The sequence below is a fragment of the Emys orbicularis genome, chromosome 2, assembly GCF_028017835.1.
Source record: "Emys orbicularis isolate rEmyOrb1 chromosome 2, rEmyOrb1.hap1, whole genome shotgun sequence".
Classification (NCBI taxonomy): domain Eukaryota; kingdom Metazoa; phylum Chordata; order Testudines; family Emydidae; genus Emys; species Emys orbicularis.
Window position 1 is genome coordinate 159523312 of NC_088684.1, and position 22985 is coordinate 159546296.

The 22985-nt window shown below is 40.4% G+C and overlaps 1 pseudogene; it reads left to right on the forward strand.

The window, feature by feature from the left end:
• Positions 1-2774: 2774 nt before the first annotated feature.
• On the forward strand, positions 2775-7898 carry LOC135873742 (general transcription factor II-I repeat domain-containing protein 2B-like; annotated as a pseudogene).
• Positions 7899-22985: the final 15087 nt, after the last annotated feature.

Genomic DNA, 22985 nt, shown 5'->3' on the forward strand with positions numbered 1-22985 from the left:
CACCAAGGGCTCCCATACCCATGTGGGTAGACTGTCCCACCTGCCCATCTCCAGCTGCCCAAACTTGAGCCCATGCTGGGCCTACCCTGTCACCCTGTCCAGCTCCCTCACCCACAGATGCCTGAAGTTGCAACAACTGTAAATTAGGTTGCAGCAGCTGTGTAATCCATTAGTGTCCCCACCAGGGGTGTGCCCCCGACAGGTCTGCTACGGCTTCTGAGACTCCCGCTCCTAGGCCCAGGCCTATTTATTACCCCGCCAGGCCCACTCCCGTCTCCCCCAAGTAAACTCATAGAGGGACACTTGAGCCCAGACTGGCACCTCGCTGAGGCCCCTGCAACTGCCACCTGTTGCCACACTGCAAGGCAGTATATCACCTGTGCCAACTGTCCCGTCCCTCCCCCAACCTTTCTCTGTTGCAGATCACACTCACCCCTGGAATCAGCATCACCCCCATCTCTTGTGTTCAGTGGAGAAGAACATCCTGGTTCCGGGTGACCCGGTACACTTTGGAAGCCCTGCAGTGCTGTTGAAACAAACTCAGAAACAACTTCACTGACCACTTGCCGCACAGCACTTCTGACTGTCCCACTAGCAAACACAGCCTGCCCAGCTGCATGCGTGCATGCTTCCCCACGAGCATCCCCATCCTTCTGTCCATGAGGCTGCCTTGGATGATCCGATACTCTGGGCTCCACCAAACCCCATCCTGGTAACAACCCTTTGCCCCTGCTGGAATGAAACTCACCGTTGACGCTTGTCTGGTGGCCTGGGAGAGTAGGATGTATAGTGGGGAGTCCACCAAACCTGCCACTTCGAAACCAGCTCTTCTGCAGTAGAGGAATGCAAAGCAACTGAATGCATCCTACACACAGATCTCTGCTGCAGCTGGCCGTCCTGCTGATGCTGCCTCGGGGAAACCATCCCCCAGCACCCAGCTTCCTTCTCTTCGGGTGGAGCCCCAGCACAGTCATGGCAAAACTCCCATTGACTTGACTAGGAGCAGGCCTGGGTCCTTGGGTTCCGATTTAATGACTTAAAAAAACGTCCAGGGCTTGCATCTTTATAGCCTTTCGACCTCACATCCCCGGGGTGTGAGTCAGCACCACAAAGCTGATCACTGCTTATCTTTTGCAGCAGTTTCTGACCTCCCATCTCCCCCTCACACTCTGCCCCCACCATAAAGCACTGCTGCCTTCCTTCGGCAAGCCCAGACAAAGTTACCCCCGCTTCAGGTGCAGTGTGGCCATTATCACAACAGGTCTAATCACCCAGCCATTTCCCACTCAGGAAGCCCACCCCTAGACAAGAAGTACCAAGGATCATAGCAGGACTCACTGATGTTTTTTTCCTACTGCCAAGCTATGATGGTATTTACAATAAACCTTTTAGTATGATGCCAGGCCCTATATATTTGTTTGATAGTCACAACTGTAAGCAGAGAACAAAGACTATTTATGTTCAGAGTAGGTTTTTCAATGAGTGTCTTACCTGAGTTGGAGAAATAACACCAACTTTGAAGAATGACTGTTCTACTGAGTTTCTCATGTGAAGGTTCATTAATTGTTGTGTGACTGGTTGAAAGCAGAGAGATTACACTGTTAAAATTATTCTACTTTACTAATTGGGTCAAAAGTATGTGAAAAAGGCTATAAAAGCAAAATGATATATAAAAAGCAGGTATAAAATAAACTATGTAACTGAAAAGAATGCTATAGCACAAACACTGTGTGAGTGAAATCAATTATTTTATGAATAACTAGTAAATGTCCATCAAGCAATGTTTCAGCTGGTGAGAGGAATACATGAAGGAACTAGGAGGCAGAGCATTTATATCATTTTCAACTGCAAACTGGAGGATTGATCCAAAGTCCACTGAAGTTAGTGGAAAGGCTCCCCACTTGCTTCAGGTCTGACCCTAGCCAATGTTCTTATTTGACAAAATGGGTTGTCAGTGGTCACATATTCATTTATTTAAAAAAAGGTTTTGTTTTGTTTTGTTTTAAATTGCCCTTAATTTATAAATCCAGTCATTTCTGAGTGAGATTGAATTCTGTTTATTTAAGGAGAACCCTTATGTAAAAAAGCCCTGTAGGATTAATAGAGAAGATTATCCTATGTATAAAATTTTGAAACCATGCTTTAGAGCAGGGGTTTCAAACATGCAGCTCATGGGCTGCATGCAGCCCACTAAGTTATTTCCTGCGGCCAACAAGCTCCCCTCCCCCCGCCCCCGTTCTTTCTCCCCAGCACACCATGTCCCCACTCTCCTGCCTACCTCCCAGCACTTCCCGCCACCAAACAGCTGTTCGGTGGCACTTAGGGCTTTCCAGGAGGGAGTGGGGAGGAGCAGGGATGCGATGTGCTCAGGGGAGGAGGCAGAGAAGAGGTGGGGCCAGGGCGGGGATTTGGGGAAGGGGTTGGAATTGGGGCAAGGATGAGGTGGGAAGAGGCAGGGCAGGGGTGGGGCCTCATGGAAGGAGTGGAGTGGGGGCAGGACTGGGGGTGGGGGGACTTTAACAGAAGCAATTCTAAAAGTAAGTGTGTGTTTTGTCCTTTGAGTGAGTTGCATTACTAAGTGTTTATATTTTATTAAAACCCCTCGAAAATGACTTCGTCGAAAAAAAGAACACTCATGGAAGAAAAGAGAGTTTCCAAAACAAATGGGAGAATTTATATTTTTCACAGAGGTAAAAGATAAAATTCAATGCCTTATTTGTCAGCAAACGATTGCTGTTCCCAAGGAGTATAATGTGTGTCGGCACTAGGACACGATGCACTGTGAAAAATATAATGCATTCACCAGAAAAATCCGGGAGGAAAAAGTTCGGCAACTTAAAGCAGCATTTGCCAGGCAAAGAAATTTCTTTTTGGAGATTAACAAGTCTAGCGAAGATTCAGTAAGAGCAAGTTTTGTGATAAGCGAAATTATAGCTAAATCATCGCGACCTTTTACAGAATGCCTATTCGTAAAAGAATGTCAAGTTGTGAAGGCCAGTGAAATTTTATGTCCTGATAGGAAGAAATTTTTTAAAGGCATAAACGTTGGTGTGGTTGGATTATTGAAGACCAAACTGAACAGCCTCAATATACCAGGAATTAGCTTCACCAATGTACATTGCATTTTGCACCAAGAAGCCCTGTGTAGTAAAAGTCTACAAATGAAGGAAGCTATGGATGTAGTTGTTAAAACCGTTAATTTTATATGTGCATGAGGGCTGAATCACAGACAGTTCACTTCTTTTCTAGCAAGTATGGACAGTGAATATGGGGAACTTCTGTATCATGCTCAAGTTAGATGGCTGAGTCGTGGAAATTTTTGAAGCATTTTTTTGCATTTAGAGAGGAGATTGATTCCTGCATGAAAGTGAAAAACAAGGAGGTTCCACAGCTTGCTGATTCCACTTTTATCTGCAACCTTGCTTTTCTAACAGATGTAACTGATCATCTGAATGCACTGAACTTGAAGCTTCAGGGTAGAAAACAGGTGATAACACAGATGTATGACAGTGTTAAGTCATTCAAAGTCAAGCTTACTTTGTGGGGGAAACAGCTGACTGCTGACAATTTGGTCCATTTCTCGACTCTGAATTCCTTAGGAAAAGTTGAACCCAAATCCTTGAAAGAATATGCAGGTATCATTTCTAACTTACACAAACAGTTTGATGTGCGGTTTAAAGATTTCAAGGCACTTGAACCACATTTTCAACTTTTTTCCACACCATTTGCTGTGGAAATTGACAATGTTGCAGAGGAAATGCAGATGGAGTTAGTGGAGCTTCAGTGTGATACCATTTTGAAGCAGAAGTAGACAGATGTTGGAATTCCAGTATTCTACCTGTTTCTTTCACAGGAAAGATTTCCCATGTTATTCGCTGCTTCCACAAAGGTAATGGCAATGTTTGGAAGCACATATATATGTGAACAGTTTTTTCTCTTCCATGAAGATTAACAAATCTGTGTTAAGGTCAAGGGTCACTGACGAACATTTGAAAGCAACATTGAGACTGGTTGTGTCTCAGGATATCAAACCTAATATTGATGCTCTGGTTGATGCAAAACTCTGCCAGCTAAGTGGCCAAAAATGAAATGACTGTCAAAATTAGCACTGAATTTTCACATTACAGTTTTAAAAAAGTTAATACATTGACTTTTAATAGCATACTATATTACTCTTCATTTTGTTCATTTTTTACTGTACTTTTGTATTGTTGTATGAAAAGGTTTCAGTGATGCGGCCCTCGGGCCAATGTACAAGTCCTCATGTGGCCCTCATGGTGATTTGAGTTTGAGATCCCTGCTTTAGAGTAAGTATTATATCCCAGCTATAGGTCATGTCTACACTTGGGGTGTAAGTCCCCTGCTTGTGTACACATATGGTAGCTCAATGAGAACTATCATGAGTATAGCTAGCAGTGTAGCTGTGATAGCACTGGCATCAGAGATACAGCTGAGCCATGCCAAGTATGTACCCACTGTTTTCAGGCAGGTTTGAGCTTGGCACAGCTGAGCTATGCCACCAATTCCACTGCCCAGGCTGTTGTGGCTATGCTACTATTTATACTCATGCTAGCTCTCATCATGCTACCGCGACTACGTGTACATGAGCAGGGGAATCGCATCCCTAGCTCGTAGTGTAGACATAGCCTTAGAATTCCACAGGATGGTTAAAGCATCTTACATGGCAGTTATCAACCTGTATTAAATGCTGTAGGTTTTTAAAACAATTGCTTTACAGGGCTTTCTCACAGGGCTTAATTTGTAATGAAAGGTGCCGGGGCTCAAGCAATTTTTTTTTCTTTCATAGCTAGAGCCCTACAAACTCATGCCCATGAAAAAACATCACGGACCATGAAATCAGACCTCCCCATGAAATCTAGCTGCTGGAGGGAAGGGAGAGGGGCAGGGCTGAGGGCACCCAAGCCAGGGGCTCCTGGCATGCGCTGGACTCCAGCTGCTAGTCCACTGGGCTGGGGAGGGACTTCCTCTTCCCTTGCATGGCCACTCTTAGGGGGAGATCAGACCTACCTCCAGGTGCCTCCTCTGCCTGCAGGAAGCTCTTCGGCTGAGCTGCCTTCAGAGCCACCCTCACTTCTGTGCTGCCTTCAGAGCTGGGCAGACATCTCTAAGCTAAGAGTCTCTGTTTGCTGTAATGCCTAAGCACAAGATGTTAGGGTGAGACTTTTGGATCGTTACATCTTGGCTGTTTCTGAAAATTAAATTTGTGATTTTGAAAAGCCCTATCTACATTACAACTATAATTGAGCTGGGAGACCTGGTCCTAACACATTTTTTCTATGTCTTGTTGTAACAGTTAAATATTTCAGTGTAAATTGGGCCTCAACCTTGTCCCCATAATTGGGTTTCAGACACCAAGCAAGGAAAGCCCTGTGCTGTAATATGTTTCTATTTATGAGGGGCTGGATTCTGATTCCCAGGAAGTCAGTGGGAATACTCACAGATTAAGTTGGTACTGCTCATGAATGAGGGTATCAGAATGTGGCACAAAGTGATAAGAGGAGTTGTCTTCACACGTGTGGAAAATTATGCTCCCAAAAAGTCTCTTTCAGGGCTTTATTTTTATTGAACGGTTCTGCTAACACTGTAAAACAGAGAAAGGCTTGAGTTACTAGAAGCTTGTGAATAAAAATGAAATATAGCCATGTACATTATTTATGGTATATGGAGAAATCAAAATAAAAAGGCTCACTTCTTCAGTTTATTGAGGGATTATATCCATGCCTATAACAGCAAAAGAAATTTTAATTTCTACAGCAGCCATGGGTATTCCACCACAGGATTCCACCACCATGGCAGATAATTACTTGGCAGCTGTTGAAAAGTCACATGACCTCCAGAGTATGTCTCTATGGACCACAGTTTTAAAGGTATTGAGGCGTGACAGTGCTCAGCGTTACAACATCTTACTGATTTGGGAGCCTAAATCCCATTTTCAAAAGGGATTTAGCATTTAGGAGCTTAATCCCATGGAATGCTGATGGGATTTAGGCTCTTAAGTGCCCAAATCCCTTTTGAAAATGAGATTTAGGCTCCTAAATCAGTGAGATGCTGCAACCCTGAGTATCTTCTAAAAATCTGGGCATATACATATAGTTCTCAATGTGTCTCCACAAGGTGAACTCTTCATGCAGTCAGAAGAGAGTGCCCATCAGTTAGTTGTACAGTCAGTGCTATTAAAATCTCAGAACCCTTTTCCTTCAAAGGATACTAATACATTCTGTTGATTTCAATGGGAGTTATACTCATACTCCAAGAAGCAAATAAGGCCCATGTGATTACTACACCACAGTATTTACCATTACAGCATTATTTCTAGTACTCCCATACTTACGATGGAAATTCTGCAGTAATTTACCAACTGCAAAGAGATTTTAATGCCAGACTTTAATGGCACCCACAGTATCCATCTTTCAACAAGGAATAATTGAAATTGTAGCATTATTTCTGTTTAGCTGAAAAAAGTTCCCCTTATAATTTTAAAATGCTAAGATGCAATAAGTTTAAAAATTAAAAATAAATTGTTCAAGAAATTACCTTATTTTAGAAGGCAATAATCAATGTGTGGTTGAGGAAAGCAGGGCATTGTCAAATTTGCTCTACAATACTACTATCGGTGATGTCCTTTGTTTAGAAAAAAATTATCTAGCCTCTCCTTCATTCTTGTATTGACATTGCTAATTCCTAGCTCCTAACAAAATTTTTTTAGTACCAGTGTAGTACTGCATGACAGAGCTCATCTGTAGAACAAGGCAGCATTCTACAATGCTTAGGACTGAAACTTTTAGTTGTTTGTGCGAAGAGCAGCAGCCAGAATGGGACAAGTAGGAGATTTATAGAATTATTCTATTTCACATTTATCTAACTCATACCTAAAAAAAGAGATCTTGTCTGGGGAGGAGAGATGCAGAATAAGAAAGGCTGATGAGAGAAAGGAATTTACCTTTAATAGAAAGGACAGAAGTAATGGGATATAGAGCCTTTCACTTTTGATATAGGTCACCAGTTCAAATCCAGCGCAGGTTGATAGTTATCAGAGTTTACTAGTTGATGATTGTTCCACATTCTATTGTGAAACAAGCTTGGTGTTTTGTGATATGAGTTTGATTATCTCAGAAAAGTGCTCACATTGCAAAAAACATTGTCAACAATGTTTGCAGATTCTGCAAAGGACCAGAGACTGAATGGGCCATGGAAAGAGGGACACTTGATTTTATTTAACTAAAATAGAACAAGATCTTCTAAGAATGGGTATCAGCAGAAGACAGAACACTGTGAAGGGAGCAAAAAAATGTCATCCCTGGTTATCTAACTACAAACTTTTAGTCAGTACAGCTATCCTTTTATTTGAGAATAATGTGAAAGAAGCTCTGAATTTTGTCTGATGCAGAGCATTCAGTCAATTGTAATCTAATTCTACAAAAAAAATGCATTTTAACTGCCTATGCAATACAGAAGACATGATTCTGGCAGAGCCAGATCCTCATAGACTCATAGACTTTAAGGTCAGAAGGGACCATTATGATTATCTAGTCTGACCTCCTGCACAAAGCAGGCCACAAAAATCTCACTCACCCACTCCTGTAACAAACCCCTAACCTATGCCTGAGTTATTGAAGTCCTCAAATCGTGGTTTAAAGACCTCAAGGTCCTCAGCTGGTGTAAATCAGCATAGCTCTGACTTTGGTTTATATCAGAGGCGGATCTGGCCTGTGGTGTTCATTTTATGAAGCAGAGGGGACTATTGTGTAGTTTGCGCTGGCCTGTTATAAAGTTCAAAACTGTTTTAATGTATTAGACTGTTTAGTCTGAAAAAACTAAAAATATTTTTAAAGTTGTTTAATTTGCAGGAATATGAATGGCAACTATACTTATATTGATGGTAGATGCAGGAAACAGATCTTTTCAGTACAAGTTAAATGTTTAAAATTCGTTACCTTTTTTGTTCAGATTAAATATTTTTCACTATTTCCTGGATTCCATTTTTCTCCAATAAGTAGAAGTTTCTAAAGATTTTCTTTATATGTTTTGAGTGAATTTAGTGATGGTCCAAAGTGCTGAATTAAAAGCATTGGAAATGGAAGTTCTTTATGTATTGGTTGAAGAGGCACATTGCATAGTGCATCCTCATAAAATCCGATTTAGTTTTGGTAACTATTCTGTTTCCGTATTCGTCCTTGCTGTGCTGTCAAACAACAAAATGTAAGACTCCGAGGGCTTAATGTCACCCTCAGATTGATATGCATACACATATTGCATATATTGCAATTGCAGGTGCTGAGTTTACAAGTTACATATACAGCCTCTGGTTCTGAGAACAGGGTCAAACTATTCTGCCATCACTTGCATGAAATAAGGAATCAAGTCACTTTAAAGGTAAGTGGTTATGCTTTTTCAGCTTCTTCATGCTCACCATGAGGCACATCTACCTTTGACATTGACAGTAGATAAATGAAAAGTAGAAGAGTCAAAGGAATCTGAAAAGGACTATACTGAGAAATGAATTCATACTTGGTAATAGGGCAAATAGGAAAACTTGCAGAGTATACAGTATGTCAGACCTAATAATCAACTAGTTTATTAAACTAAAGAAAATGGCTAGCAACTGCAGAATAATTTCCTCAAAGTTTTACACAATTTGCTACTACATTTTAACACAAACATGGGACAACAAAATTCCTTTCTCAGAAATGTAGGCTATTATTGTTTAACAGCACGATTAAAACTGAGATTAACCGTGATTAATTTTTTTAATCTCACGATTAATCACAATTAATATTTTAATTGTTTGACAGCCTTAATTTTAACATTTATTACTAATAATAACTTATATACGATATAATTTACATAGCACTTTATAAACACAAAATGAGAAAAGTTTACAACCTTGAATTGCTTACAGTTCTGCAATCTCTTCTCATGTGTGCTATCGGGTCAGGTGTTGTGTTTCTCACTTGAGGGGACCTGCACATCAGATCCATTCAGCATCAATGGAACTGCTCAACTGAGTAATATTTGCTCACCTGGATAAAGGTTGCATGATCAGGCATTAACTTTGACAAGATGAACAAATGCCAGATATGGACAATAGTTAAGGTGAAAGATGGTGTAGACATTCCTGATAATAAGAAGTAAGAACCTAATTCTGCACTATCAAATCCGTGGGCCTTTTGCCATTGACTTCAATGAGCACAAGATCAGGTACTCAGTATATAATTACTGTTAATGAGCATAATGTGGGAAGGATTTCTGGAAAAAACGGGTTTTAAAGTGGAATCTAAATGAAGTAAGGGAGGTATTTTATGAATGAGAACCTAAAATACTACATATGCTACACCTGAGCAACTATTGTGGACTAATAAATATTATTCTTAGTGGTGATCTCTATAATTTCCTCTCTTTACTTCTAGCTACTGTATAACCCCTAGTTTATAATTCCACTTCCACATTGCTCATACCTATCAAATATTTGAAGACTGTTACCATGTATTGAGGAGAGCTGGGTAGGAAACAGTTTTCTCATCCCACAAATATTGTTAAGAGTATGAATTTTTTTCCAATTTTGAATGTAGACAAAGGGGTGAAATCTCACAAATATTTGTAAACCAAACAAGTAATATTTTCATTTCAGGCCCGTCAAAATATTTTCTTTTGATTTTGACTTTTTCCTTTTTTAAACTTTTTAGTCTAATTAGCTTAAATATTTTAACAAAAAGTTGTCTCGAATCAGAAAACTGCAATTTTTCATTTAAAAAATAGTGCAACAAAAGATATTTACAATTTTTAAACTCATGAGAGATCAACTACCATCTTCCTTATTCCTTTCTGCATGAAATGTTCCTTCTCCACACACAACCAATAAACTCATTGAACTGGTTTGCTGACAGATCTCAGTTCAAATACACTGCAGTTAATATCCTGTCCACTATTTCCCTCCTTCTTTTTCAGCATTATTACCTCTACTGAAGTATCTTTCTTTCAAATAATTTTTCTCCAGATGTATTTCTCCAAATACAATCTCATTTCATTATTTCCTAACCATAATTCTAACCTCTCTAGGTCCTTTTGTTTTATGTCTTTTAACTCAATGGTGTATGCAATGTCTCCCAGTGTAATATAATCTGATTTTATTAGCCTCTTCCTGATCATTAATGGTGCAAGATAAGACCAGAACTAACACAATCCTTAGCTCCTCAATAGATAACTATCCCCAGCTCAGTACTTTTTTCTTTATGGTTACAGTTAGTTTGCAATGTCAGCTAGTTTGCATTTCTTGTGACAGTGTTTCTACATAAGGAATCTGAATTAAATTTGTGAAAGAGATTTCATGAGACACTGTATCAAACACTTCAGTAAAATCCAAATATTCAATTGCATTGCCTTTGTTCAGTTATTTTGTAATTCTGTCAAAAAACGTAATTGTTTGCCTTAATTTGTTCTGTGATGCTTATGTTTTTTGTTTCCATTGTCTTCTAGAGGTTTACAGGTTTTTTTTTACTCTGAGTTCCTGATCCTGCAAATATTTATGCACCAATGCTTAACTTTACTACCTAGTAATATATCAGATATGAACTGCTAGGATCATTCTTCCCTTTATTGAAGAGTGGTACCACATTTGCTTCCTCCACATTCCCAAACCCTGAGTCCTCTGATATACCTTCAATTCGCCATGCCTTCATTATTTACATGTAAATGGTTACATTTATGCTTATTCTCTAAAATGTGATTTTAACAAAAAGCAGTTAATCTTGCTTCCTCGCCTATATTTACAGCACTATGAACTGTTCTCCAAATTCTACAGAATTATTACAATGTTGTGGTATTTATTTTGGATGTGTATTAAGTAGCAACACTGGCATGTTCAGCATGTATTTATTTTTGTTTAATTTTTATCATGCTCTTAAAATATCAATATCTTTTCCTTCTATTCTGTCCTTCCATTTTCTTAGATAGCAGCTAATATACCTACATATACCTTCCAAAATAAGTTTGGGTTTATAAACTTTTTTGAACTCACAATTGCTGTTTTGTCTTCCTGATTCCCCTTGTTGTTACAGATAACGTTGATCAATTGAGAAAGTTCCTTAATTTTTCAATATGTTCTCATTTATGAAAAGTAATTTGCAATATGTTTCTAAATACTGTACTTTCCTGAGAGCTGACATATCCTGCATAATGCTTTGGAACAGACTCTGAATTGGCTACATAAAATTGATTCCATGCTTCCTTAAACAGTTCGTTTAAACCACATTTGAATTTCACATATGGAGTATCATCACTTTAAATCTATTGGGGAAAATAAAACTGTTAAACTGAAAAGTCTATCTTTACCACAAAAAAGGAGAAAGCTGACCCTGTATATAATGAGGGAAAGAAGTCTGCAACGAGTGTACACTGTGTATTAACTCAACATTGTGGCAGGTTTGAAATGAATCTACTTCATTGTCATTTCAATTCAATTGTCTGTTTCACAGAAATGAAATCCTGGAAGTAATTGTTTCATTCTACAAAAGTCATCTGGCAAATGAAGCCCCACGTTTATTCACACAATACTACACAAAAAATAACACACACAAAACTAAAAATAATTCCAAGGAAGAATACTTCCAGGACGGATACTCATTTACACTAATGGTTTGTCTACACTGCAGTCACATCACTGCAGCATGTGTAGACATACCCAAGCCAGATTGAATTTAGCTAGCTTGGGCACTGGAGCAGGGAAGCTGTGGCAGTGCACATTTCAGCACAGGCTAGACTTGCACGTAATTACCCAGGGTTACGGTCACATTTGTACAGCCCACATTGACGCCTGCACTGCTGCAGCTTCACTGCTCTGGTACCCAAGCTCGCTACATTAAAGCTATTTTAGATAAGTCTACTTGAGCTGCAATCACACACCATGCTTTGACAGTCCAAAGGAGCCTTAAAATAATGTACTCCCCCTTGAAGTACCCTTCACTCTGCTAGTGCTCGGTAAAGGGGCCTTAGCGTAAATGAGAATCAGGACCTTCATGTTTTCAAAATAATGACCGCCTCGTTCTTAAAAACAAAAGAAAAATAAAGATACAGATTGTGCTATTACAGAAGTCACTATGGAGGATTATTATTAATATTATTTTTTAATTTTCATTGCAGTAACATCCCGAACAGGATTTGTGCTTCACTGTGCAAAGTACTGTACAAACACCGAGTCACTACAGACTAGATTCATAAAAGTATTTTGGTGCCTAACCACCACTTTAGGCATCTAAATCAGGCCTTTCTGGGATTCATAAAACCCACACTTAGCCCCCATCGAAAACTGTAGACAGCTAAACTCACTCATCAACTAAACTTTTGTAGTGAAAGTTCCTAGGGACCTGCCTTTCTGACTCTGGACAGGTGCATTGCAGCCCCACACGAGACATCCAGATGCCTGAGCCCCAGCATGACTCGTGAACCTGGGGAAGACAGGCATTCTTCCACCTAACTCACTTGTGGGGCCCAATCCACTAAGTCCACTCAGAGCTCGCCTACCAGATCAGGCCACAAAATGATGGTGGCAGTAGCCACTCACTCATAGCCTTTAACTCAGTGGTTAGGATACTCAGCTGGTATGTGGGATCCCCCTATTCAAGTCTCCTCTTCAACCAGAGAGGGAGAAGGGATCTGAACAGGGACTTGCCACCTCTCAGCAGTGTGTGCTAACTACTGGGCTATCTGATATTTTGATGAGAGGCTCCCTCAGCCTCTCCTGTTGAAGTTCCTGAGATGTGGATAAATAATTTAAAAGTCGTTGGGCCAAAAGACAGAGAATGACTCTGATCCACTGGTTGGTGCACTCACCTGGGAGGTGGGAGTCCCAGAATTCAATCATGCTGTTCCAATCACTTTAAGAGGGGACCTGAACCAGGGGTCTTCCACATTCCAAGGGGATATCCTAACCTCTGAGCTGAAAGTTATGGGAGACAGCCTCCTCTTCTTCCTCCTCTCCCCTACTTAGCTTCTTGCAAAAATGCATAGGAGCCCAGTGCCAAGAGAGGGGTTGCAGATGAGAATCCCAAGCAGAGGGAGGCACTTCCCTGCAGTCCAAGCTTGGACACCTATCTCCAAGAGACGGGTGAGGCTTAGTACACACCCTTTGGCTTGGCATCCCCCATTGGCTAGTTTAAGCAGTGAGGTGCCTAATATGCTGGCTTTTCTGAATCCTATTCTGAGGCACTTCTCTCTCCCCATTCACTGTATAGGGAGCCTAGGCACCTAATTCAGGCTTTGTAAATCCCAGGGACATTCTAAGTGCCTAAAAGTCAGTGTGGTGGTGCCCAGTGTTGCCATGCCCAAGTTTCATCGTGAATCTAGCCCCATCGGTCCAAAAGAGCTTGCAGTATTTGACAGAAAAGACAGCCAGAGGGAGGGGGAACAGGATACGGTATACAGGCAAAGTGGTTAGGGTGAAGATAAGCACAAATCTTAGTAGTCCCATTTTTTACATATATATTTCAATGAAACTTTCCCAATTTTCTGTGTATAATATTAATCTTTTCAATTTACTGTATATTTTTGTATATAACTGTTTAGCCTTTTTTCTGTGTTTTTATAATAAGGCCATCTTTTTGAGCTACCATTCAGCTCTTCACCACTGTTTGTTCCCCTGACTTCTTACCACCCTCATACTTCCCCTTCCACTACAACGAACCAGTGACTATGAGAAAAGCAGTAAAATTGCAGCCAAACACAAAGAATCTTAGAAGTATAAATCAAATTGAGCACATATACTCAATAATTTTTATCTCAAATCCATCAGAGAATACACTCCAAATGGACAGCAGATCATCTGGCCAACATTTTAAAAAATAGCAGCCAAAAGTTAGGTACCCAAATAAATTGTGTGGTTTTGAACAGTGATAAGAGTGCTATAAAGTAAGTCCTCAAGAAGAGTGATGATGCTACATTTACTATATACTCTTTATGCAATCTCTTCATTTTTGTGTGAGGCACTGAAAAACAAGAGGAGAGAATAGAAGGAAGTTTTGTTACCTTATTTCTGTATGTAAGATTCCCTTCTTTTTCAAAATAAAACAGTCATGCTCATTCATCAGACACCACAGTAAATACCTATCAGCTCACTAAAATTAAATTACATTTTTATGATGTAATATTATTATTCTGTACAGAGTATTTATTTATTTAAAACTTTGTAACAGAAGACTAAGAATCTGAGATATAAGATTTTTGTTTGCAACGGAGTCTTCATTGCCAACAATTCTCCATTGTATACATCAATTTATTATTAAACTGGTAAGTGATTATAAAGTATCTGTATATTCAATAATAATCTGACATTTTCATTTTGAATATTTCCCAGTGCATTGTACATTACCCATTATAAAGCATCTTTTTTGCAAGAGACAGACAAATTATCTAATTCCATTCTGAAGTAAAGATTTTGGATTATGATGATCTTCAGGACTGCCAGACTGTTGTTTGGAGTCTGCAATATTCTGCTCAGTATTAGCTAGAACATTGTGTGGGAACCAATATTGTAAAGGCATTAAGGATAAACTCCAAACCATTGCATTTTGGCCTATTGTTTCTGAGTCTGTCATCCAAAGGGGATAATTATCACTAGATCCCTTGTGTTGCTGTCTTTTTTCAGCTTTTCTCTGGTGTTCTAGGTATAGTATAATAGACCCTTCAGACTCACGTGACCAAACAGCAGGAGTAATGTGAGGGCAGCCTTCCACTGTCTCTTCTAGTATGTTTATTTTCCATCTGAGTAAAGAAGAAAGAGAGCCTCCAGAGGGCCCAGTGCATTGTTGATGTGCATAACAACAGATCTGAGATAGGGATCTGTCAGATGTTGTTTCAAATTCTCTATAAAACACAGTGCTCAGTCAAATCTTGTAGGAATACCAACTTTATGCTTTCCGCTTTTTTTTTTTTAAATCATTCACAGGATACTGCTTCTCTAAAGAGGCTAGAACATTTACTAAAACATTAATGGAAGAAGCAGAGCAGATCACTTTGAGTGAATCGTGAGACTGTAGGTAGGTTCAGAGAAGTGGAAAGGGACAGAGTAGAAAAAGTCTTCTGTTTTAAGTTCTCTCTGTAACAAGGGTTTGGCACACAGCAGTGCTATTAAGCAACTGGACTTTATTTCTTGGCCTCAGTGACCTGATCTGGCTCAAGGTAACAGTGATGATGTGACCCCTTGTCATATGGCAGGGGTCAGTAGCACCTGTGACTACACTTATATCTTGCTTATTTGTTTTTAAATCATATGAACATAAGAATGGCCATGGTGGGTCAGACCAATGGTTAATCAATCCCAGTATCCTGCCTTCTAACAGTAGTCGGTGCCAGGTGCTTCAGAGGGAATGAACAGAACACAGCAATTATTGAGTGATCCATCCCCTGTCATCCAGTTCCAGCTTCTGGCAGTCAGAGGTTTAGGGACACCCTGAGCATGGGGTTGTGCACCTGACTATCTTGGCTAATAGTCATTGATGGACCTATCCTCCATTAACTTATCCAATTCTTTTTTTAACCCAGTTATACTTTTGGCTTTCACAACCCCTGGCAAAGAGTTTCACAGGCTCACTGTGTGTTGTGTGATGAAGTACTTCCTTGTGTTTGTTTTAAACCTGCTGCCTGTTAATTTCATTGCGTGACCCCTGGTTTGTATGTTATGTGAAGGGTTAAATAACACTTCCAACTAAAGTTCTGAAGAATTTTTCCCTATGATTTTCAACCGTCTCTATTCACCATGAATATATGTATATATTTGACTATATGACATATTGTTAGTGACAAATTCACTGAATTAACTATAAAGGATAGCATTTTATGTACATAACACTGCAGTGCTTAAGTGGCTCAACTAGAAATCAGTTTGTTTCTACAGGAAGAAGATGAGTAAAAAATGCAAAATCAGGGATTACCTCTAACTTCCAGTGTCATGAATTATTTGGCTCACCCCTTCACATCTTGCTACCTTAAAGTGTTCCTAGCTTGGAAGAAAAGGAGAGCTGAATACATCAGCCAAGTAGCTTGTGGAAACAAGTATCTTCTTGCTGAACTGGTTAAATGTTTAGTGGAAGTCACCAGGAAGCAGCAAATACAAGCTCCAGGGGATCAGCAGCTAAATAGGTCACTACTGAAGGGACTGTTTGTAAATAAGATGTGCCTGTGTGATTAGAAAACCATCAAGACTCAGAGAGAGTAGTTACTATTAATTTGCAGGTATTATTATGAAGTACTGAAAGTACTGAAACAGTCTGATTCCAAGCCATACCGAATTGGGCATAAGTGAAAACAGTTCCCATTATTACAACATGGTGGAACCTGGTCCATAGTCTCCTGAATTGAGTTACAATGTCCCAAATGACATCACTTCTCAGAAAAATGGTCACCTCCATCACTAGACTGCGAAATGTCATTTGAAATTAAACACATTTTTTTTAAAAAGTCATAATTTATCCTTAGTGGCAAGTGCTTGTTAACGTGTGAACTTTTATAAGGTGGGACTTAGCGACTCAGGAGCAGTTTTCCTTTAAGGTACACAAATATGTCATTTAACAACTTTTCTGCATCCTGGACAGATTTGTGATGTGCAAATGAGATGTGGCCCTAAATGGTAATTCACCTACAGTATCAACTTTTTCTGAGCTAAGTGCAAATGTCATAATGGCAGCAAGCAGGAAAGAGGAGAAATCTGTGAAAGGAACTTCAGCTAACAAATGAAAAGATGCAATGTTTCAGGGGACAGTTTGGACTAGAGCTAGGCAAAGAATTTGCAATGAATAATTTATTCAATGAATGTCACCTCTATGTTATTATGGGGTTGGGTTTTTGTTGTTGTTGTTGTTGTTTTTCAAATTACCTGCAAGCAGGTTGTGATTTTCTCAGATTCATTTATTATTTGAATTTATGCACTGAATAATTTATGTGAATAATTCTTGGAGTGAGATTCTGGCCCTATTGATGGTAAAACTCCCATAAACTTCAAGAGAGCCAGGATTTCACCCTTTTTCTGTTGCTTATTTGTGAGCAATCAGTGCTTCAATGGGCTTAAATTAGACCTCCAGTAGTTTAGGTTACAGATGGCCTTTGTACCCTGCCTTGGAGGTCATTACTGGCCACCCTGGGGTGGCAGCTGAGGCCCTTCCTTGTTGTTTTACAAATTTACATGTGAACACTTTAAGGATTTAGGCACACATCTTTGAAAATTTTCATTACTGAAATGCAGTCACTTCTGGTGTGAAAGCCCAGTAGTACCAAACATTGGTTTGGGACAAGTACGGAAGAAGAGTCATGATATAGAAACTTCACCATTAGGAATTAGGATGGCAGCATGTAGTTACCTAATTTGCTGCTTGGCCAGGTAGCACATCCACTTTTGCAACAAGAACCATGATTTCTTGAATTACCACAATTGGCCAGGAACTCAAGTTTTTCCCTATTGTTTTGAAGCACAGCACAGTGTCATCTAATACTATGCTGGGTCATTGGTTCAGTACAGACTCAGATAGAAAATAGCCCGCTGAATAACTTTTTGCAGCACATAAGTGTTCCTTTGCATGATATTGGACATGAGAGAAAGACTGGTTCAGTGGCTAGGGTGTTAGACTGGGGTTCAGTTCTCTGCTCTGCCACAAAGTACTTGTATGATCTTGGGCAAGTCACTTATGCCCACATTCACAAAGGTATTTAGGCTCCTAACTTTCAGGAGCCTAAATGCCTCAGTCTCTTGGGGCCAGATTTTTAAATGTATTTAGGCACCTACTGGGATTTTCTAAAGCATCTAGGCATCTATCACCCTTTCAATCAATGAGTTTTAGGCATCAAAGTGCTTTTGAAAATCCCACTAGGCACCTAAATACTTAAAAAAATCTGTCCCTCAGTGCCTCAGTTCCCCATCTGCATAATGGGGATAATAGCACTTCTCTACCTCACAGCAGTGCTGTGAGGTTTAACATGGGGATGCAATCTAATACCATAGTAATAGGGGCCATATAAATACCTAAAATAGATAAGTAGATACTGCCCCATCCTGCTTAGTGTTAGAGAGCCAGTGCAGTGCAGAGTATAATAAACAATTCCTGATTCATACAGCAGCATAGCTCTTACTGAGTTTATTGGCACGTTAATCACCTTAACGTTTATAGAAACTGGTTGCTACTTATTGCAGAAAACAACCAGTCGTACAGACTACAATACCACCCCTTCTCATCCTATACAATAACAGGTACCTATCCATTTTTGTCTAAGCTTATGGAGATCTATGAGTCTATGAGTCTATGTACACGGCTAGGTTCTCGCTGGAGAGAATCAAGGGAGATTATGCCAGGCTGGGGAAGACGCTTAACGAAATCGAGGCTCAGATCATCTTCAGTGGGATTCTGCCTGTTCCTAGAGAAGGGCAGCAAAGGGGTGACAGGATTGTGATGATAAATAGTTGGCTAAGGGAGTGGTGCTATAAAGAGGGCTTTGGGATGTATGGCCACTGGGAGGCTTTCGGGGACAGAAAACTGTTCTCACGGGACGGACTTCACCTAAGTAGGGAAGGAAATAGACTTCTGGGAGGGAGGCTGGCTCATCTCATCAAAAGAGCTTTAAACTAGGAATTTGGGGGAGACGGTTGGGAGATGTCCAGTTAATCTCCACACCAGATTATAACATTGAGAGGGAGGTCGATGAGATAAGAACGGATACAGCCGGGGGGAAGAGATTTGACATAAGGAGGAGGAGGGGGATGGATACTAGACTAATAGGTCATACTGGCAGTACGGTGTCAATACCAAATTGGATAACAAATGTGAGAGAGGCCAAACGGCATAAATTAAGATGTTTATACACTAATGCGAGAAGCCTAGGTAACAAAATGGAGGAATTGGAGCTCCTGGTCCGAGAAATGAAACCGGATATCGTAGGAATAACCAAAACGTGGTGGAACGGTAGTCATGACTGGAGTACAGGTATTGAGGGGTATGTGCTGTTTAGGAAAGACCGGAACAAAGGTAAAGGTGGGAGAGTAGCATTGTATGTCAACAATGAGATAAAGTGTAAAGAAATAATAAGTGATGGAATGGATAAGACAGAGTCTGTCTGGGCAATACTCACACTGGGTAAAAGAACTACTAGAGCCTCCCCTGGGATAGTGCTTGGGGTGTGCTATAGACCGCCGGGATCTAGTCTGGATATGGACAGAGAACTCTTTAATGTTTTTAGGGAAGTAAATACTAATAGGAACTGTGTAATCATGGGAGACTTTAACATTCCCGGATATAGATTGGGGAACAAATGCTAGTAACAATAATAGGGCTCAGATTTTCCTAGACGTGATAGCTGATGAATTCCTTCATCGAGTAGTTGCTGAACCGACGAGGGGGGATGCCATTTTAGATTTGGTTTTGGTGAGTAGTGAGGGCCTCGTTGAGGAAATGGTTGTAGGGGACAACCTTGGCTCGAGTGATCATGAGCTAATTCGGTTTAAACTAAATGGAAGGATTAACAAAATTAAATCGGAGACTAAGGTTTACGATTTCAAAAGGGCTAACTTTAATAAATTAAGGCGACTAGTTAGGGAAGTAGATTGGACTAACATATTTATGGATCTAAAGGCGGAAGGCGCCTGGGATTATTTCAAGTTGAAGTTGCAGGAACTGTCGGAGGCCTGTATCCCGAGAAAGGGAAAACGGTTCGTAGGCAGGAGATTTAGTCCGAGCTGGATGAGCGAGCGTCTCAGACGGGTGATTAAGAAAAAACAGAAAGCGTACAAGGAGCGGAAGATGGGAGGGATCAGCAAAGAAACCTACCTTATTGAGGTCAGAGCATGTAGAGATGGAGTGAGAAAGGCCAAAAGCCATGTAGAGTTGGACCTTGCGAGGGGAATTAAAACCAATAGTAAGAGGTTTTATAACCATATAAATAGGAAGAAAACAAAGAAAGAAGAAGTGGGACCGCTTAAGACTGTAGATGGAGTGGAGATTAAGGATAATCTAGGCATGGCACAATATCTAAACGAATATTTTGCATCGGTCTTTAATGAGGCTAATGAAGGACTCAGGAACAGTGGCAGCGTGACGGATGGGAATAAAGGAGGGGGGGTTGACATTACTGTATCCGAGGTAGAAGCCAAACTCCAACAGCTTAATGGGACTAAATCGGGCGGACCGGATGATCTTCATCCGAGAATATTAAAGGAACTGGCGTGAGAAATTGCAGGCCCGTTAGCGATAATTTTTAATGAATCTGTAAACTCGGGGGTGGTACCGTTGGACTGGAGAATAGCTAATGTGGTTCCTATTTTCAAGAAGGGGAAAAAAAGTGATCCGGGTAACTACAGGCCTGTTAGTTTAACATCTGTAATATGCAAGGTCTTGGAAAAAATTTTGAAGAAGAAAGTAGTTAAGGACCTTGAGGTCAATGGCAATTGGGACAAATTACAACACGGTTTTACGAAAGGTAGATCGTGCCAAACCAACCTGATCTCCTTCTTTGAGAAAGTAACAGATTTTTTAGATAAAGGAAATGCGGTGGATCTAATATACCTCGATTTCAGTAAAGCGTTTGATATGGTACCGCATGAGGAATTATTGGTTAAATTGGAAAAGATGTGGATCGATATGAAAATACAGAGGTGGATAAAGAACTGGTTAAAGGGGAGACTGCAGCGGGTCGTACTGAAAGGTGAACTGTCAGGTTGGAGGGAGGTTACCAGTGGAGTTCCTCAAGGTTCAGTTTTGGGTCCGATTTTATTTAATCTATTTATTACTGACCTCGGAACCGAATGTAGGAGTGGGCAGACAAAGTTTGCGGATGATACAAAGTTGGGAGGTATTGCTAATTCGGAGAAGGATCGGGATATCCTGCAGGGATATTTGGATGACCTTGTAAACTGGAGTAATAGTAATAGGATGAAATTTAATAGTGAGAAGTGTAAGGTTATGCATTTAGGGATGACTAACAAGAATTTTAGTTATAAACTGGGGACGCATCGGTTGGAAGTAACGGAAGAGGAGAAGGACCTCGGAGTCCTGGTTGATCGCAGGATGACTATGAGTCGGCAATGTGACGTGGCCGTAAAAAAAGCTAATGCGGTCCTGGGATGCATTAGGCGAGGTATTTCTAGTAGGGATAAGGAGGTGCTGGTTCTGTTATACAAGGCACTGGTGAGACCTCATTTGGAGTACTGTGTGCAGTTCTGGTCTCCCATGTTTAAAAAGGATGAATACAAACTGGAACGGGTACAGAGAAGGGCCACTAGAATGATCCAAGGAATGGAAAACCTGTCGTATGAAAGGAGACTCGAGGAGCTCGGTTTGTTTACCTTAACCAAAAGAAGGCTGAGGGGGGATATGATTGCTCTCTTTAAATATATCAGAGGGATAAATACCAGGAAGGGAGAGGAATTATTTCAGCTCAGTACTAATGTGGACACAAGAACAAATGGATATAAACTGGCCGTGGGGAAATTTAGGCTTGAAATTAGACGAAGGTTTCTAACCATCAGAGGGGTAAAGTTCTGGAACAGCCTTCCGAGGGAAACAGTAGGGGCGAAAGACCTCTCTGGCTTTAAGATTAAGCTTGATAAGTTTATGGAGGGGATGGTTTGATGGGATAACGTGATTTATTCAATAGGTCAATAACGTGCCATCGCTGGTAATTAGTAACAATGGTCAATGATGGGATATTAAAAGTTACTACAGAGAACTTTTTTCCGGGGGGTCTGGCTGGAGAATCTTGCCCGCATGCTCGGGGTTCAGCTGATCGCCATATTTGGGGTCGGGAAGGAATTTTCCTCCAGGGTAGATTGGCAGAGGCCCTGGAGGTTTTTCGCCTTCCTCCGCAGCATGAGGCAGGGGTCGCTTGCTGGAGGATTCTCTGCGACTTGAAGTCTTTAAATCATGATTTGGGGACTTCAACAGCTGAGTCAAGGGAGAGAATTATTCCAGGAGTGGGTGGGTCACCTTTTGTGGCCTGCATCATGCGGGAGGTCAGACTAGATGATCTTAATGGTCCCTTCTGACCTTAAAGTCTATGAGTCTATGAGTCTATGAGATCTTCTGTTTATCCTAAGAAACTGCAGTTCATTACAGTCAGGATATGAAATGGCTCATGATGAAGTAAAACAAAACAAAAAAACCTCCCAAAAAATCCTGCCATAATAAGTACCTGGAACAACACCAGTCTTTTTAATTACAATAGGACTGAAAATAGGATCCGAGAGCTAAATGTAAATACTTTGCACTGTCCTCCACTACATACATCACACTAATCATAATACATATTGAAAACAGTAAGCTGGGCTAGCTAGTCAATTAGAGGGACCTGTTATCAATCTTTCAGTATAAAGAGCCATTAAATTCAGTCAAAATCTTTAAAATTGAAAATGCTAATAAAAACATTCTAAATATTTAAACATACAGGAAGAAATGTCAAATACACACAAATACCATTTTGGCTAAGATTTTTATTTTTCATTCTTATCTATGCACAATTAGCTATCCCCGTTCCCAGCTAGAAAAAGTAAAACTTGCTGCATCCATCCCTGCTAAGACATGCCAAAAGGTCAAAACAAGCTGTGCCCTGTATGTGCAAAACTGTGGGTCCTGTTTGTAACATACATTGTCTCTAATAGTGTGACTGAACAGTTAAGGTTTCTCGGCTGATGTCAGCTCCTTCACATTTGTTATTTCATGTGCAATGCACCCTGATCTGACAGAATACTGACATAAACAAGGCAGGTTAGTCAGGTAAAGCAATAGATGGAACTGTGTAAATTTATTCCACACTACTCTCGCTTACATATCTCGGTTCTCACCTTCAAAACCCAAGCATCTTCATTCTTTAAAAGAGGAAAGACTGCCCGCCATAGCAAATTAAATTCTGTTTATTAGCAGGGGCAGCTTTATGTATTTTGCCACCCCAAGCACGGCAGTCAGGTGGCTTTCGGCGGCATGCTGGCAGAAGATCCGCCGGTC